The 16,936-nt window shown below is 34.0% G+C and overlaps 1 long non-coding RNA gene across 1 annotated transcript in view; it reads left to right on the forward strand.

Moving 5' to 3' along the window:
• The window catches only part of LOC107849932, a 31,909-nt gene extending 16,320 nt beyond the window's left edge, over nucleotides 1–15,589 (forward strand). Inside the window, exon 2 of the long non-coding RNA XR_007048537.1 lies at nucleotides 15,216–15,589. This is a non-coding gene — a long non-coding RNA (uncharacterized LOC107849932). The remainder of the gene's footprint in view (nucleotides 1–15,215) is intronic.
• The last annotated feature ends 1,347 nt before the right edge of the window (nucleotides 15,590–16,936 follow it).

Here is a 16,936-nt window from a genome sequence, read left to right on the forward strand (position 1 = left end):
GACATTTCTCAATTAAGCCAAATGGTCACATCTCATTCATCCTCCATCAAGAAATTAGAGACATCAGAGTGCCAAATTTAAACCCAACTCAATGCTGGGCCAAAAGGAGGTTTACCGAGTGACACATTGGTCAACCCCAAAAATGATGCCCATGTTATGGGAATCCTCACTATGAGTGGAAGAAATCTTGGTTAAAATATGGTTAAGATTGGTTAGAAAAGAATTAAATATGGGAGAAATATGGGAAAAATTAAAGAAAAGATGGTTGACAAGTGGACCCCTAATGTAATTATAGTGCCAAGGAGGCTAAGTCACTAAATTCCCAAATATAACATACCAGCCACCAAGCCTATGTTACAATCCTAGTAAAGTCCTTTGGTGATCCTAACCTGACTGTCTTATAACTAGGGTAAAGAAAATAAAGACAAGCCTATTGTATTTTGTGGACATTGTTGGAACTTTTTTGTGAGTGTGAGTGTTTCCGTGAGTGTCTCGTGACTATCCCTATATTAACATGCATGCTTTATTTGAGTGAGTAGTAGTTCTTTTTTGTGTGAGCACTTGGGTTGTGATTTTTGCTACTTTTCTATTCTAGTATTGTAATATGTACATATGCATAATTGTTTGTTGCTAATATAATGCAATACTTTATTCCCTTATGTCATGTGGTTGGGCTGCATTCATTCCCACTATTGTTTCTGAAAACTAAAATAGTAGGGGATTATGTTTTTAAGATGAGTTTAGAAATAACTGACATAGGTATCTAAGGTTTTGCTTAGTTATTAACCATTTTGTTTTGGTTATGTTGTATTTTTGTTTCATGAAGACATTCAAATGTTCAATGTTGAGGGTATTGCTGTGTTTTAGGCTCATTGCAATTTCATGCTTAAAACCATGAAAATATGCAAATACTTATGCCATTTTATTAGATATCATGTGTGTTTTTGTGTAGATTGTAGAGAAAATAGTTTGAAGTGTATTGGATAAAAGAAAAAGAAAAATTCTAAAAAATCAAATGCACTTATTGGACTATGAGTCATTATGTGACTATATGACTCAGAGCCCAAGTCTTGATGATAATAGTGGAGGATGCTAATTCTAGAAGTGCAATTAATGCTGACCACGACTCCTTAGGAGTGAAAATGAGTCGTGGTATGAGTTTTTCTTAGCAAACTTTCATAAAGTCCTGAGGAAACAAAGTTAAAAGGCCTACTGGAAATAGAGAAGGACTACGATTTGATATGATAGGGTACAACTGAAAGTGACTAGTCATTCTAAAAATAGAGAAAAAGAAATATAAGTAAAAAATATATTGGAGTGAATATGAGTCCAACCAATGACTCATAGGGTCTGACTACGAGTCATCATCACTGACTACAAAATAGAGACAACATAGATGATAATGAGTCACCGTCAATCCAGATGGCTGGTTCCCATGGCATAGCTACTGCCGACTTTATTTTCCTATTTTGTTTTTGCTAGGTTTTATTTGTTATTTTGATAAACTATAAATAACCATTGGATATTCTTGAAATAGTTTACGCACTTGATACTCTTACTGACATATTTTGATTCCACTATTGAATTTTGATCTTAGAACCCCTTTGTTCTTGATTTATTGTTGATTAATTGATTTGAGACATTGGGTTTTACTCTTTATTATTGTGAGATTACTTCTATGCTTTCTTTATTTAAATTAATGGATTATGTTGTAACTATGAGCGGCTAATTCCCTTAGCAACGACTGTGGGAACCAGGGTATAATAACAAAGTAGGGGAATCATTAAATTATTCTACATCATTATTTACACTTGCATTGCATTCTTTTTCAGTTTAGTTGTTTTCTTTTAGGTTGCCAACTCTGAGAACTTGCATGTATTTGAGATTATATTCACAAGAGAGATCGAGATGAGGAGAAGAGGATTAAAATAGGGATTCAAGGCTATCAGTCCCCGTCTAATAACTTGACACTCACAAGGTGATAGTTAAACTGGGTTCAAAGAAAATGGTCATTAAGGCGACCCTATGAGACTCATAAGGTGAAGGGTGAGATTTACCTATGTGTTCATAAGACAATTGGTATTATCTTGCTTGTCAGATTCTCCATTCGTGGGGGTTTTATTTATTATGAGAAACCTTCTAAGTTAGGATGCCAGGGGGAGACCTAGTGCTCATATCATGTTGTTTATAACCAAAAACATTCATAACTTGTTACTTTTACTATTTGCTACAAATTCCCACACTACACATTCCTGCTCTTCCGGTTACATCACAAAGTTTGACAAACAGATTCATCATATTCCATGTGAGATCATCCCCCAACCTAGTTAGGTTACTATAATTTGACATTGACCACATTGTATTTTCTTGGAGTGAATAGTTTGGGTGACATCAGGTATCTGGCTTGAGAACTACTACCTATGAATCCGGAACTACGAAGGCTCAAACTGCCCTGATACTTAGGCCTCTTATTGCTGCCCCCTTGGATATCCTCTATCACCTAATCATGGTCAGAAACCTTAACCAAATACCTACCCACAACAACAAAACAATGAGTTTACATGAGAAGAGAAAGTCACAATCCTTGAACAAAGAAATAAACCCTCTCATACTCAATAGTGAGAATTGATGTAGAATGCCTACCACACTCATGAAAACAAGCCTCATACTCCACAACCATCATGGATACATGCTCTAATCTTCAGAACACATCCCTCGAAAAATCCCTAACGCTGAGAGGCATGTACTTCTCTAAGAAAATCTCACAGAATTGAGCCCATGTAAAAGTTCAAGATCCAGATTGCATAGAATCATGATGACCTCTCCACTAATGTCAAGATGCCAAGTACAATAGAAAATTTGTGTAATCCATACCACGAGTCTCAACTAGGCATGTACTTCTCTAAGAAAATCTCAGAGATTAAGCCCATGTCACAGGAGAAGATCCAGCTGGCCTAGAATCAAGATGACCTCTCAAACAATATTAAGATGCCATGTACAACTATAACGTAGTGTAATTCATACCACAAGTGACAAATAGACCCAAATTATGGAGCCTATTCTCAAAATAATTCAAGAACTCTTATGCAAACTCACCGATGCACCAGAAAACCTAGGCAGATCCAATATCAAGAATCTACCAAACACTTTCTGCTCCTCAACAGACATAGAAGGTTAAAAATGCATTGGATATGCAACTACCAATTAAGCAACTACCAGTGCATAAGGGACCTTAACTCTAGGAGTCATAGCTACCGGTTGTGCCCCCACCTTAGTACTAATTTGGTCCGTACACTATGCACCATCAGACGATAAAAAACAAACCAATGCCAAAAGTTAAACCAAAGCATCTCTGAGCATAGAAGAATAAATAAATCTTGATGGAGCCTGGGATATTCCTTGAACTACCATTGGCTAGGGCAAAAGAACCACTGCCTTAGGAGCGTAAATAGGTTTTGAGAAACCTAGGCTCTACTAGACACTTTCACTTGTACAAACAATAATGGTGAAACCTAGGCTCTAATAGCAATTTGTCATGACCCAATTCACTAGTCATGATGGCACTTACTAAATTCCGCCAGTAGGTAAGTTTAAACATAGCACAAAGGTACACACAATGGGTTAACATTGTCAAAAATGTCCAAAAAAGATGAAATAGTTAATTCAACTCATAAATAAGCAAGGCAGTAAAAATAATCTATTAGTAGCCATAACATAGAAACCATCCCATGACATGATAGATCAATACGAGAGTTACTACAGATACATCATAAGTTTAAGAACAATTAATACAATATATCTTAAAACAAAAGATTAGAAATAAGTAAATAAAAAAATGGGACAACTATGACTCTGAGAGCTCACCCTATCTTTGGGATACATCATAAAATGAACATTGAATTAGTGCCAGCAACTAGTACTTTGATCTACACTAAAAAGGTATGGAAGTGTAGTGTGAGTACCAAAAGCATGGGTACTCAATAGGCATTATTTACTACCTGAGCTGTTAAACCCCAAGTTTTCAAGGTCTGTACCCATCAAAGAGTAGGCCATTAAATTATCTTTCCAATGCCACTAGCCTTTCCTTAATATAATGTCATGCCAAAATATATAAAAATATTCCTAAGGGCCTATATAACTGTCAGTGACAATGATTCTTGAAATGAGTCATTACATGATGTAATGAGTGGTTATGTGTGATTATTTTCCACTCCAGTAAGGGTCTTACATTTTTTTCATAGTGATAATGACTTCAAGTCACAACTCGTTATGAGGCATAATAGGTTATTGTGAGGACCCACTACCACACCACTAAGAAAACCCAAAATATAGTCTCAAACTAAGACTACTCCTAATGACTCCTAATCAAAGCTAACAGGTCATTAGGATGGGGATTTATTGCATTAGAAGTGAAGGCTCATAACTCAAGACCTAAGGTCATAACTCAGACCATAACTTATTACAAGTCAAAATGAGTCGTTGGGTGAGTCTTGACACTAGAACCAAAAATCTCTCCATGTTTTTAAAAGGTACTTTTGGTAATCTCTCATCCTTTTAACCACATTACCCTAATACCTCATAAATTCCAAAAGTCATTACTCTTAGCAATAAAAAGTGATTCTCTTCTTCTCTAAGGTAACTAGCATTCTAGAAGTCCAATCACAAGCAACAAGCAATTCTCTACAGAATTCACTTGAGGTATATGGGATATCATCAATTGTTACATTTCACTCATTAAGTCCTAAGAACTCTTAAATTTTAGGTAAAATTACATTTTCCATGGATTGGGTTCCAGGTAAAATATGAGTTTTCTTTCTCTCATTGGGTGTGAAATCAAACTATGAATGTATGTTTTCCCCAATATTAGTGATTCCCTGTGTTCAAAATCATGAATTTCCCCATCATGATAACTTGTTGAGTTTGTTGGCCTTAAATTATGAAATTGCTTTATCATGCTCCATAATTGTTACTATGTTCAGTTGTAGTGGTCAAAGCTGGTGGGTTAAGAACACTAGATACATAGATAATCATGCATATATTAGTTTTCCTATTGTGAGCCATTAAAATTATGCTTGTGCTACTAAACTCAGGATATTACCATGTTGAACATATATTAGTATCAGAACAAGTTAAACCTTTATCAGTTATGAGTATCATTTAGTTATGAGTGGTACTTAGCACCAAGTTAATGCAGGGATAAAGGCTCACCCACCTATTGAGAACTTAGAAATTTAGTAGAAGTCCCTAATTTCTAGAGCTACGGTTCCACCATCATTTATGAGAGTTCACCCTCTAGTTTAGTAATAACACCTTAGTCCTTTGGGAAATTAGATTAGTGAATCCATGCCTCCAGTGCTGCTACCCTTGGCAAAGTATTGACACCCTTCCAACTGGGGATACAGGTTGGACCCTAATTCCTTAGGTTGGGTTATGTCAGTTATTGTTAGCTCCCATAGTCCATAATTCTATTTTTAGTTTATGTTAAGTATAGGTTTTCTTCTTTAAGTGTTTAGTATTTAGCCAATCAGTTTATCCAGCACATGATTATACTTGGTCATACATTCCTTTTACATGTTTATGCATTCATGTTCAGTTTATACATAATATTTAGCCTCCTATATTGAATACTCAATACATTCAATGTATTGGTCGCATATTTTTTTTTTGCTATATTTTTTCATAATATAGGTTTGGACACTCAATACCCAGACTGCTCTTATCACATACATGCGCCACTCAGCTGTAATCTTGCTAAGTCCTCATTAGTCAAGCACTCATTGTCAATTTTTTTTCACGACTTCATTTACTTCAGTCAGTCAGAGTTAGTTGGGAGTTTGTTGTATTTTGTCCCATCAACTCCTTATAAGTAGAGAATATCAGAAAGTTAGATAGATGTTTAGGTTTTCAGTATTTTTTTTCAAATAGACATGCTTATTTCAAGCTTTGGATGATGTTTCATAATTTCATTACTATTATTTCATTAGTTATTTTCATTTAAGCTTCTTCCCAATACTTTATTATAATTAAAAAATTATTATGTTATGCCTGGACATGGGTTTACTTAGGGTCACTCATGACTCTAACAACCATGTTACAACTAGGGGGTAGTCTTGTATCGTGAAAAACATGGTATCAGATCTAGGTTTAAAGTTTTTTAGGGTACTAAAAGATATTCTATGTATTATATTTGTCATAGGTGTGAAGCACTCAACACTTATGGGTGAGTGTCTATGAAACATTTTAGGAAAGTTTCACTTCTTCAATGATTCATGTCATGCTATAGATTTTGAACTTAATAGGCTTCTTGTTTTAACTCATCCTGAACACATTTAAAAAAATACCTCACAGAATGGCTAATAGAAGGAGAAATGGGTCCATCCAACACTCAAGTTTTCTCAGCTAGCGAGGTATGCTCCAAAAATAGTGTCTAATTCTTTGGCTCAAATAAGTAAGTTTGTATCTAGTGTTTCTGAAGATGTGGTTGATGAATGTAGGATAGCTATGTTAATTAAGGAGATGGATCTCTCTATATTGATGGTTCATGCTTAGAAAATTGGGGAAGAGAAAGTCAAGGACAAAGAAAAGAAAAATAAAAAGGTCAGGACTGGTAGTTATAATTGCTCGTAGTATCTTAGTAGAGGTGTGAGTGTTGAAATCATTCTCAATTCCACGAAAAATCATCAGCCCCAGTCCTATCATTTCATATTACTTCAGTTCCCAAATTCTCATAGGGTATTTGTGATAGAGAGCTATTCTCTATGTCTTAGGATAGCATAAATAATTGTTGCACAAACCCAGTTTATAGGAGATGTGGTAAGAAATATAAGGGTGAGAGCATAGCCGATGCCATAAAATAAGGGATTTCTTAATAGTTGCATAGAGGAGTAAGGATTAACATCACCAAGGTTAGGCTAACTCGTCATCTATTCTAATAGGGGCCAAATGCAACAGCGTACCACTTCTAGTGCAACCAGCGGACAGTATCAGAAATTACTTCATGCCCTTCAGACTCAGATGGATTTGGAGGGTTCTCCAGATATTTTTACTAGTGCATTGCAAGTCTTTTACCTTTATGTGTATGGATTATTAGATCCTAGAGTCATTCTTTCTTTTGTGAAACCTTATATATAAAATGATTTGGGAATCAGTACAAAAATCCTAGCTAAACCATTCTCAATTTCTACTCTAGTTCATAGTTTTATTATTTTCAGATGGTTATACAAAAATTACCTAGTTACAGTATCCCAGAAAGTCACCTCAGCCAATCTTATAGTGTTAGAGATGACCTACTTTGAAGTTATTGTTGGAATGGATAGGCTCTACCTTTATATACCTCAGTTGACTATAGAAATAGAATAGTCTAATTTTAGTTTCCTAATGAGACAGTCATTGAATGGTGAGATAGCACCATAATTCCTATAGGTCAGTTTATCTCCTTCCTTAAAGGAAGGAAAATAATTTCATAAGGGTGCATCTATCATCTTATTCGATTCAAGGACTCAAGTTCTAAGATTTCAAGTCTTGAGACAGTTTCAATAGGGAATGAGTTTTCAAAAGTATTTTCTGATGATCTACTTGGAGCTTCTCCCGAGAGGGAAATGAACTCCAAAATATATCTCTATTCAGATACCCATCCTATTTTAATTCCACCTTATAGAATGGATATACCCGAGCTTAAGAAATTAAAAGAATAGTTGAAAGAACTCCTATATAAGAGTTTAATCAGACCTAGTTTCTCTTAAAGAGTTGCTTCGGTTCTCTTTTTGAGCAAGAAAGATGTTTCTCTTTGAGTGTGTATAAACTATAGTCAGTTTAACAAACTCATAATCAAGAATAAGTATCCCATCCCTAGTATTGAAGACTTGTTCGATCAACTTTATCGTTCAAATTTTATCTCTATGATAGACCTCAGATCAAAATATCATCACCTCAGAGTTAGAGAATGTGACCTTCAAAAAAAGCCTAAAAAACTTGGTATGGTCACTTATCAAATTTATAGTTATGTCTTTGGGACTGATAAATGCTCTTGTAGATTTCATAGACCTGATTAATATATTATCCAAGCAGTACTTGGAAATATTTTTCTTAGTGTTCGTAGATGATATTTTTGTCTTTTATCGTAGTGAGAGTTAGCATGTAGACCATTTAAGGATTGTTTTACAGACTCTCAAAAATTTTTAGTTAGTCGCTAAGTTTCATAAGTTTAATTTTTTGTTGAAATTAATAGCTTTCTTTGTTGACATTTTTTTTATGAAGGAATTTGAGTTGATCCTCAAAAGACCTAAGTTGTAAAGAACTAGACTAGACCCATCTCATCATCAGATATCTGTGGTTTATTGGATTTGGTTGGTTTCTATTGATAGTTTGTTGAGGTATTTCTTATATTACCTTTCCCATGTCAAGAATGACTAAAAAAGGTGAAATTTTAGTAGTTAGATTCTTGTGAGAAGTGTTTTAGGAGTTAAAGACTTGAATCGCCTCTGCACTAGTTTTGACTATACTAGAGGGTTTAGATTGTTTTGTGGTGTATTGTGATGCTTCTAGAGTTGGTCTTCGTTGTGTCTTGATGCAGTGGGGTAAGGTTATTGCACATGCCTCTAGATAGCTCAAACCTTATTATAAAAATTATCTGACTCATGATATTTAATTGGTAGCATTTGTCTTTACCTTATTGAGTTAGAGGCATTCCCTTTATATGGCTTATTTTTCTGTGTCCACTGATCACAAGAGTCATCAATTTATTTTTAGTCAGAAAGATTAAAATTTTCATTAGAGAAGGTAGATAGAATATTTGAAGTATTATGATATGAGTATGTTATATCACCTAGGTAACAACTATGTTATTGTCGACACCCTTAGAATATTATCCATGGAAAGTGTTGCCTATATTGAGGATGAAAAGATAGATTTAGCTCATGATGTTCGTCAGCTAGCTAGGTTGCTAGTTTGATTGGTTTATCTGGCCGAAGGTAATGTATGGGTTCATAATGATTAAAAATCTTCCTTATTTGTAGAGGTAAAGGAAAAGCAAGATAGTGATCCTATTTTTCTTAAGTTAAAAGAGGCAGTTCGAGATTAGAAGGTTTAGGTTCTCTCCAAAGGGAGATATGGTGTCCTTCACTGTCAAGGTAGGTTAAATCTTTTGAATATAGATTATGTGAGGAAATAGATGTGAGTAGAGGCTCATGGTTTGCAATATTCTATTCACCTAGGTACCATTAAGTTGTACCTTAAATTGTAAAAAGTCTATTGGTGGAGTGGTATGAAAAAGGATATTATAGAATTTGTGTCTATGTGTCCAAATTATCCATAGGTTAAGGTTGAGCACCAGAGGCCTAGTTGTACTCTTCAGGAATTCAGCATCCCTGCTTGCAAGTGGGCTGTAGTGAATATAGATTTGATTATAGAGTTGATACACACTCGTTGTCAGAATGATTCCATCTTGGTTATTATGGACCGAATGACCAAGTCAGCTCATTTCATTCCAGTTAATGCTTCATATTCAGTCATAGAATTTTCAAGACTCTATCTTAGGGAGTTTGTAAAGTTTCAAGAAGTCCTTTGACCATTTTTTTGGATAGAGGTACCCAATTTACCTATCAATTTTGAAAGTCTTTTCTAAAGGGTCTTGCTACGCAAGTTCATGTTCACAAAACTTTTCACCCACAAAGAGATGTTCAGAAAGATACGATAATTCCCCAAGGGATTCATTCAGGTATGTGGGATTTTATCAATGGTTCCCGTCAAACTATTCAGTCCCAAAAACTCTTGAATTTCAAGTAAAATTTCTTTCCCCTTGAATTAGGTTCCAGGTCAAATATAAGTTTCCTTTCTCTTATCAGTTTATGTGTGTAATCAAACCATGACTATGTGCTTTCCCTGAGATTAGTGATTCCCTGTGATCAAAACCATCAATTTCCCCATAATGACAAGTTGTTGTGTTTGTCGGTATTAATTTGTTAAATATTTTTGTCATGAACTATAATTGTTATTATATTCAGTTGAAATAGTCAATGTTGGTGGGTTATGAACACCCGATACCTAGATAGTCATAAATATATCAATTTTCATGTTATGAGCTATTCAGATCATGCTTGTTCTACTATATTTAGAATATTACCATGTGTAAAATATATCAGTTATCAGATCATGCTAAGCATTTATTAGTAATGAGTGTCATTTAATTAGGTGTGGTACTTAGCATCGAGTAAATATAGGGATGAAGGCTCACTCTTCAGTTGAGGATTGAGACCTTTTGTAGAAGTCTCTAAGTTATAAAACAATGGTAACTCCGCATGATTTGAGGGGCCACCCACTAGTTGATGATTAACATCTTAGTCCTTTGGGACTTCAAGTTGGTGAACCCACACTAGTCAATTTTGATACCCTTGGCAAATTACTGACATCTTTCCAACTAGGGTTACCAGTAGGACACTGATTTTCTTTGGTTATGGTATGTCGGTTATTATTAGCTTCTACAATCCACAGTTCAATTTTTTATTTATATTAAGTCCAAGTTTGTTTGACCAAAGTGTTCAATATTTAGTTATTCAATTTATCCAGTATATGATTAGACTTTGTCTTCCAATCAGTTTTCATGTTCATGCATTCATCTTCAGTTTATAGATAAGAGTTATATTCCTATCTCACATACTCAGTACATTCAAAGTATTGATCACATAATTCTTTGTGTTATGTTATCTCATAATATATATTCAGATGCTCAGTACCCGAACCTCTCTTAGAACATCCATGCGCCACTTAGTTGAAGTCTTGGTAAGTCCTCATCTTTCGAGGACTAGATTAGTTATTTATTTTTAGTACATCATTTACTTCAGTCAGTCAGAGTTAGTTGGGGCTTTGTCCCATCAAGTCCTTATCATTAGAGGCTTTCTAACGGTCAGATATATGTTTAGGTTTTCAGTATTATTTTGAGTCAGACGTGTTTATCTCCGGCTTTTGATGATGTTTAGAATTTTACTATTTTTATTTCATAAGTTATTTTCATTTCATCTTACAGCCACACATGACTCTAAACACCATGTTATAACTAAGGGGTAGTCTTGAGTCATGATAGATCTAAATCATGATATAAATATGATAAATGCAAAATAGAATAACAAAGTCAAAGATTAGGGGAAAACGTGATATTAACTCCCATATTGTTATATATGATTAAATAAATAAACTTAACCAGTAACATTAAGAACATGTAATTGTAACTAAAAAATTATCCCCAGTAAGCCAATAAGTGCAGAAAAGTAAATAACCTAATGCAGAACCCATAAGCCTTGAGGGTACAGTAAAGTAAAGTATAAACTGACGACCATCATTTACCAACTTTCATGATCTAACTAGAATCCATCTATTTCATGTCATACGATAAAAATTTTCCCATTATTTTAGCATGCACCAATATCCATATTGTCAATGTGGTACCTCCTTGTTGGACTCGAACCAGTACATGTATCCTCATAATCACATTTAGTATTTGAACTTGAATCGATAATCATATAATCAGCATCATAATAAATACCCAGACTTGAAATATCAAATAGATCATCATTGTTATAATCAATAGCCATACTCAAATAGGTAATCATATAATTATTATCATTGCCAATGTCTGGACATGACCTATTATATATATAAAATATATCTCATAAATAATACCTGAACTCAAACTCGTAATGTATATATATATATCATTACCATAAACAATATCCATAAGCATCAACTCCAAATACCAATCCATCGTACCATCAAGTACCAAATCTCCTCCATATTACATTATTAAGAATTTTGTTAGTGTATAACAAGCTTATAAAATTTTACAAGGATCAACACAAGTCTAGTCCTAAGGTGGTTCAAATATCCCACTTTTAACTCCCCAAAATTTATTACAAGGAAAATTCTACCCCATAATAGGTTAAGATATCTAAATTTATGTTTAGATGTTAACAAAGCAACAATAAATCCTAAAATAGAAATTTTACCTAAAGCATGAGCAACTAAGCCAGCTTTTCCAAAATTAAGAGTTCCAAATAGCCTAAATGCTATAACTAACCAAAGTATTCATATTATGAGTGTTATGATTTAGTTTCTAAATCTAAAGGTTATGTTTGCTGGTCTGCCGATTGATGAAGACAACATGCATATCATGAATTTTTTTAAGATCTACACTTAGTATAATTTACCTGGGGTGAGTAAGAAAGCTTTGAGACTAAGGTGTTACCATTTTCTCTTAAAAGAAAATCTATATTATCGTAGGGGGAACTACCTCAGGGGTTTATCACTCATTTGAATGGGCTGCGAAAATAGTTCTTGGTTTTATTTTCCCACCGTCTAAAATGTTATGATTAAAGGATGAGATTTAAAAGTTTAGTCAATTGCATTCAAAGCCATTGTACTCGACAAGGCTTAGGTTCAAGAAAAAATTCATGATGGTTCCTAATCATAAAATTTTAGGGAATGAATTTTCTTAAGATATTCTACAGTGCATTGAATCCCAGTATCAATATTATTGTCAACACGATTACTATAGGGAATTCATGAGCCTTCATTTGGAGTTAGATTTCTAAATCTTAGATCGGGTATCTAATACAAACAAAGTATGGCATACTCCGGAGGAAGAAAGATGAGCTTAGACCTATGTTATCGGTGCTTTCGATAAGTAGAGAGCTCTAAGTAATGTTGTAACTTAAGAAGTTGCGTAACTAAGAATGGAGATTGGGTTACTTATGAAGTAGTTCAAAACTATGATTTAGAAAAAGTGAATGCAGTGAGCGCATAAGGTAAATCTTCTAGGCAGTATATGTTTGATATGAACAGAAGGAGAATTACTTTGAAAGCAAGATGGTGGGTTTCTAATCCAAAGGCCAAGGGTCTAATCCAAACTATTGGAAATCTAAGAAAGGTAATAAAGATCAGAAATACTAGAGGGACAAGTATAATGATTGGTGCTAAGAGATAGATGGTAACTAAAGGAGAAAGGATGATTACAAGGAGAAGGGTGGTGCTTATGTTCTGCCAGAAAATAGAGATGCTTATTCTAGAGTGGAAGTGATATTGTCAAAGATGATTAAGGGTTAGGAAAGTCAAGAGAGTTTCCTTATGATTATTAAGGAAGAAACTAAGGATTGAGCCAAAAGGAAAAATTGCATGCTAACATAATTAAGCAGCCTGAGCAATAGTTTGTACTAATGTTGGCTACTTTTAATCAGAGTCACCCACATATTTTTTTGAGCAACACTATGCAAAATCAGAAGAATGATGTTCATTCTTTAGCTACTATTACTCAAAATGGTATGACTACTATTAATCCTCCTATACCTATGGTCAATGAGATAAAGAATGATGTTGTTGATGTTATTGATGTTGATGATGAAACCAAAGTTGAAAATGAAAAGTCGATGTCTAATTGTGAGATATCTCACTAATTGATGGTTGTAGAAAAATGGGCAAAAAAAGATAAAGGTAAGGGTAAGGAGGTCGACCCAGTCTTGAAGTTTACTCCATGTCCTCCCCCATTTTTTCCTCAAAGGTTGAAATTGAAAAAAAAATGCATAAAAAGTTTATTGTTATACTGAAGGAGTTGAGTGTTAACATCCCTCTTGTTGATGCTCTTGAGAAGATGTCTGGCTACGCAGACTTTATAAAAGATTTGGGGTTAAAGAAGAAAACTATCAATCATAAGGATGTAGTTGTTTTGCATCATTGTAGCGCAATTACATCCCAATCTCTTATCCAGAAAAAAGATGATCCTAGATCTTTCATTATTCTTTTTACCATTGGGACATTGAGGTTTGCCAAGTCTTTGTGTGGCTTGGGTGCCACCATTACCTTGATGCCGCTAGTGGTGTTTAAATAATTAGGTGTGAGACCTCTCAAACGCATGATGATGCAGTTATTGATGACGGACCATACAATTAAGAAACTTGTGGGCATATTATTTGATGTTTTAGTAAAAGTGAGCAACTTCATCTTTATGGCTGACTTTGTAATCTTTAATTATAAGGTTGATTTTGAGATGCCCAATATCCTTGATAGACCATTTATAGCCATGGGTAAAGCATTGGTGGATATAGAAAGAGGTGAACTTATGTATAGGATAAATAATAAAGAAGTCATAATCAATTGTGTAGAACTATGATGCAACAAAATAATATAAGGGTGGTTTTGGTAATAAATAGTGTAGATGATCCAGGAGGCTAATCCTATGGCTACCTTGATGAAGTTTAAGTAATCAAGGTCCCCACATTGCGCTGCGACGTTGAATCAAGTGCAACTTGAGAGGAATTCTAAGGATTTTGTTATTTTGGTGTTTATGAAAATTCATGTAATTATGATTGACATCAAATATATACACCTAAGGGTCCACAAGTATGTTTCTAACCTCTTTCTTTATGGTTCCCTAATAAATTGGGGACAATATATGCTTATTTGATGGGGGTAGGGCTACTTGTTGGTCTAGATATCCAATTGGTCTTTTAGTTTTTACAACTCTTTTCCACTAAGTATGTCTGTAGTAGAGCCCACATTCTTAGGTAGTAGTTTATGTTTTACGTTATGTTTTATTTGTGTTTAATTAGGAGAAAAAGTTGGAACCTAAGGGCAGTTGATATATTCTATATCTTTTTGAGTGTACTTAAAATTGATACCCCTCCAAAAAGATTTTGTGAACTCTATGATATTCTTATAGGAGTGACTATTATGAATCTTGTTATGGTATTAGGATTAGGGACATAGTAATCATAGCTTAGTATTTGCATGAACTATATGGGTAGTAGTTAGTAATATAACCCTATACCTTGTTTATGTGAGAAACTTACCTAGTTCCCTTTGTGCATTTACTCCAAAACTTGCTCGTTTAGTCTTGCCTAGGATATAGAATAGTTTGTTAGGACATGATCATAGGCTGTTTTTGAATTAATTCCACTCCCAGCCTAAATGACCAACCAATGTGATGATCCCTTGATACCTGAATTTGAGCATATATTGACCCATTTACTTGTTTTCAACTTTCACCTTCCAGTTTAATTAAAATGAACTTGTTTTGGCATTGGTCCCTCATTGGAAATTATTCATCTCAGCTCAGGAAAATTTTCTAAGTTGAGTATAGCCATCCCAGGGTTGTATAGTTATGAATAAGGTATGAAGAAAAGTACTTTCGTCAATTTTTTTAGATATGATGTGTTTTTGTGTTTGATTTGTAGGAAACTAGGTTTTGAAGCTAAAAAGGAAGAAAAGAGTTGAAGTGTACAGATTATCCCACATACGATCTCACTTACAGGCCATAAATGGCAGTTACGACCACTGTAATTAGTATTTATGACCACTGTATGTGGCCTCATAAGTATAAGAAGAAAAATATCTGAGATTCTGAAGTTTGGAAAATTGGTCCAGGAGTTATGTCACTTCTTATGGGGCATAAGCAGTACTTATGCCTACTTTTTAGTGCAATATTAGGTAGGTATTCTGAAGCTATTCAAGTTGTCTTACACTTACAACCCACCTAGGGGTCCGTAAGTACAACTTACAGCCCATAAATTGGTCCATAAGTGGTCACTGACCTAGTTTTCCTTATTTATTTTGGTTAGGATTTGTAGGGTTCTAATGCATTCTATAAATACCCTTTTGATGTTTTTTAATATTTACACATTCTTTATATTCACAATACTACATTGATTCTAAGATTCAACTTTTGATATTAAAGTACATTCTTCTTGGTTTTACAGTTCATTTTTAAGTAGACATTCTGTGTTTTGTTCTAAAATTATTTGTAAGATTGTTCATATGCATTCTTTCTTCAATTTAATGAATGTTGTTTCAAACATAAGTAGCTAAAACACCTCAGTGGAGTTGTGGAAACCTTGATGGAATAATGAAGTAGAGGAAGTGCAAAGTTGTTCTTAATCAATATTCTTGTAGGTATTGTAATCATCTTTGGCTTTATTACTTTCTTAACGACTGCAAATGTTAAGAAGTTGCTGGAATTTTATACTTACTTTTAAAAAGAGGTTGAGATTAGGAAAAGAAGAACACGACTGTAATTTGAGGCTACCAACACTCATACAATTAACTTAATATTCAAAAGGTAATAGTTAATCTAGGATTTAGGATAAGGGTTAGTAAGGTAACACTCTTAGACTAAAAAAATAAAGAGTAAAATTCACTAAAGGCGTTCATAAGATGTTTAGTTGAACATATCTTATTAGATTCTGAATGCAAGATATTGGGATTGTTCAGTGAAGTATGATATCTATGAAATTAGGAAATCAGCGGAAACAAAAGACTAGTATTCATCTTGTATTGATTTCAACCAAAGCGATCAAGATTTGCTTCTTTTGATACATTTATTCCAAAATCCGCCATTTACCTTCCTATATGTTTTTGGTATCAAGTTCATGAGAGATATTTGGCCTATTCCTTGTTGTTTTCCCCAACCGTTTTGGGGTTATATATTTGATAGCAACTATGGTATATTTATTGGAGGTATAATGTAAGCAACAATAGTTGATAAACCCTTATATGGGTCCTACTTCAAGAGCACAAATCGACAGATGTTTATGGAGGATGTACGGTGACCTTGTAAAACATATTATCGTCATCATCATCATTGTCCTCTTAATTTTATTCAATATATTATGTTATTCTGTTATTGTCTTTTTGTTCTTGACTTGATATTTTCTATTTTTCCTATCTCTTTATAGTTGTAAATGGGTGTACGTATAAATTAGTTCTTCTTTCCCCTATTTGTACTTTTTATTTGTGTATTTAGTAGAACTATTAGTAGAGATAGTATGGGCTACCATTTGAGACATTTTTTTATTTTTTGTGATGTTCCCATAGTTTATGTTTTTATACATTATTTTATACTTATTCAGTCGTCCTATGACACCTACTGAGTACAAATAGACCATACTCATTCTTACTT

The sequence above is a fragment of the Capsicum annuum genome, chromosome 12 (genome assembly GCF_002878395.1).
Source record: "Capsicum annuum cultivar UCD-10X-F1 chromosome 12, UCD10Xv1.1, whole genome shotgun sequence".
Taxonomy (NCBI): Eukaryota; Viridiplantae; Streptophyta; class Magnoliopsida; order Solanales; family Solanaceae; genus Capsicum; species Capsicum annuum.